The sequence below is a fragment of the Pyxicephalus adspersus genome, chromosome 1 (assembly GCF_032062135.1).
Source record: "Pyxicephalus adspersus chromosome 1, UCB_Pads_2.0, whole genome shotgun sequence".
NCBI lineage: Eukaryota > Metazoa > Chordata > Amphibia > Anura > Pyxicephalidae > Pyxicephalus > Pyxicephalus adspersus.
In genome coordinates, this window is record NC_092858.1 from 22,777,913 (window position 1) to 22,781,311 (window position 3,399).

The following is a 3,399-nucleotide window of genomic DNA, read 5'->3' on the forward strand; positions in this document are numbered from 1 at the left end:
GTGTGTCTCATTTTTCAGGAATTATGGAATGTTCAAATGGAATTATGGGGTTTTTGGATTGCAGAGAAAATAATTGCTATCCAATCTTTGTGCCACCTGCAAGAAATGGGTTTGCTTTTAGTGCTGGGAGATCTCTGCAGTGAAATCTAGCAGCAGCTCAGAAAGCATTGCCTTACACTCCAACCTGTTCCTTTCAAAAATTCACTCCATACCCATTGGAAGTAAACTTGGCAAGAGAGAAACATAAAGGCTGCCGTAGCAGTAAATGCTAGTTACCTGGCTTTCCCTTAGATTTGCTGTCAATTCTTAAGTTACATACAGGGAACATGTATATAAAAAAGTCTGACATTTATACATTCCATGAATTTGCTGTGTGCTTGTTCTGTGTTTGGGGCTTTTACAGAAAGAAGCCCACAAACCTCAAGGCAAAACATGATTTAAACAATTATTTGAACACACAAATTTTCCTTCATGCTTACTTTGGCTAAGCAAACCTTAAAGAAGAACTGTAATATACTATTTTAGCTGGGCACTTCTTAGCACTAGCAACTCTTCAGAGAATAAACTTGTTTAGCTGTGGTAAGCTAGTGCCATTTGTAACCACAGGTCCCTGTCCTTAGCTGATAGGATTGGCACCTAGTGTTGTCTCCTGCTGCTGTAGCCCATTTGCTTCAAGGTTTTATGTATTGTGCATTCAGAGATTCTTCTACATACCTTGTATGTAATAACTTATTTGAAATTACTGTTGCCTTTCTATCTTTATGAACTAGGCTGGCCATACTCCTCTGGCCTCAGGAACTGACCATGACTTTTTTTTTCCAGAGAGCTGCCACTCAATGGATATTTGTTCTTTTTCAGACAAATTTTTCTTTTCCTCCTCTTAAGCCTGTTCCTGTAATTTTGCTAGGACTTCCAAGTTCACATGCCCTTAACTATCTATGATGTCAGATAACATTATTCTTTTAGGTGCTATTTTGGCTCTCCCATTTGCCTGTACATTACCTTTGCTTCTGTAGTCTGAAGCTTTGTGTGGGCCAGCACTTTTACAATAATTACCTAAGGAAGTTATGGGGCAGCAAGAAGCTCTCCCATTAATTAGGCATTTCTAATTGGCTTACCTGTAAATGTCATGCAATACCTGCCCATCCATAGGGACCGTAGTCTTATGCCAAATGCATAGTATCTATCTGTACAGACAGTATCTCTCCTACCTTGGCCACAGTACATGCTTCATTCAGTACTTGCAATTCAGCTTCCTGAACTAACACATTGAAAGGTAAACTGTTGGTTTAATACACCATCAGTTACCACTGCATATCCAGTACGTGGCTACCCATCATCAGTATAGTATCAGGAACCATCTATAAACATCCTAAATCAGGATTAGTTACATATATAGTTAGATGATACATTTGCTAATCCCTGTGTCTCGGTTTATATAAATTCATAGTAATCATGTAAATCCACTTTTCTTGAGGCATCCTCAACACATGGAAAGAGTGTAGCAAGATTTAAAATATTATACCTTCTGATTGTTAAATTGGTAGGTATAGGTAAAACAACCCAATATTTAGTCAACCCACCTTCTGACAAAGGCCTTGTATCATGTTTAATATTTCACATATAAAGTAAGTGTCTGATCCAAGACCAAGTTTGCTTCTTTTTCCAACAACAATGAAAGTACAAACAATCAAAGCAACTAATTACAACAAATTACAAACAGCAGAAGAAACAAATTCTGCACCAGATCAAAAGTCAGCATTGCCAAATATAACATCTCATCAACAATATTACTATTGACACAACAAAAAAGCCTGAGATTTCACAGATCATTACACTAAAACCATTCTCACAACTTGCTAAATTTAAACCAAACTTTAGAGAACAAAAACATACCACCATCTCAATTTTCACATGTACATGTCTTAATTTAATATCAGTGCAAAGGACATATGCACCTTATTCCTCATATTTACATACTATCAGCTGCACTCTCTAGCTTAGTTCTGTAAACTCTACTACTTGTGTATAATATCTAGTCTGGGGTGATATAATGTCTTTTATCTACTTTTATATCTTGGTGGAAGGAGGTGCACCAGCCACTTCTGTTAAAACTCTCACTAGGCCCGATATTAGCATATTTCCCAAATGTTTCTTGTTCAATCCTTCTTCATTGTTAACTTTAACTTGTTTTTAAACTGCTGTATCTAACCTGCCTCCCAGAGACAGCCCTTTCCACAGATTTGCTCACTAGACACAACCTGAGTTGGTAATTTCTGGGAGTCCCTGACTCCCACGAAATCCCAGACTCCAGCGATGTGTCCCGGACATACCAATTTTAATCAGCCCATCAGTTGAGAGCCAACAACACAGAACCCAGTCTACGTGTGGAATCACCAAAAACTTTTACAGCAAATTCTCTCTCTCTGAAAGCATATGATAATCACACAATTACACCCTACACACTTTTATAAACAAATACACAACACACACAATCAATTCACCACCAATGTGTTCACAATTGAATAGATCAGATGTAATCCTTCTTATTAAACTATTTTACAGAATATCACCCAACACATTACCATCTTCATATAGGCTATCATACAATTGTAAAGAATATTACCCAACACATTATCACCTTCATATAAGCTAACAAACTAAGCAGACAATGAATCTAAAGGCATTTGTGAATAACAAATTACAAAGCTGATATTAGTCTACCATTTTGGCTGCAGTGCTCACTGCGTCCTGCGAGACAGGACCAATTACCAAAACGCAGCCATAGGCCACGTTACTGCTTGTCCAAGACAACCACAGCTGTGAGTATTACCCCAACCTCACTCTTGGCAACCAGATTAGTTAAGAGGAAGGCATTAAGGACATTTAGACTGATTACCCACACAGGTACAAATTACACATACATGTGCAGATCTCACACACGTGTACACACATCTAACAGCTGAGGTTCGAATCATGGAGCTTGTGACCTACCAGACCAGACGATGTAACTTGCAGTGCATAGCAAGGGAAGAACCCCGGTAAGCTAAAAAGGCTTTACTTGCCGTCTTGGTATGTTCCGATTGCTCCAATGCAGTTACTGAGACGCTGGTCCAATTGTCATCTGTCCATCACAGAAGTTTTGGCACCAAATGTCAAGGAAGAAATGTATCCGTTAAAGAAAACGTCAGCTGTTTTTTAATATTACGATCCTAAGAGAACAGACACAGACACCAGTCCTGAGAGAGTTGCTGTTCTGGTTTATTCAGTAAAACATAGTTTTAACAAAAGTAATTAAATATTTGAAGTGAGTATGCGGAGGAACCCTGAGTGTTTGTTGGCCTTAACAGTTTACAGTTAACAGAAACAACTCTGATATCCTGGGAATTATTATTATTA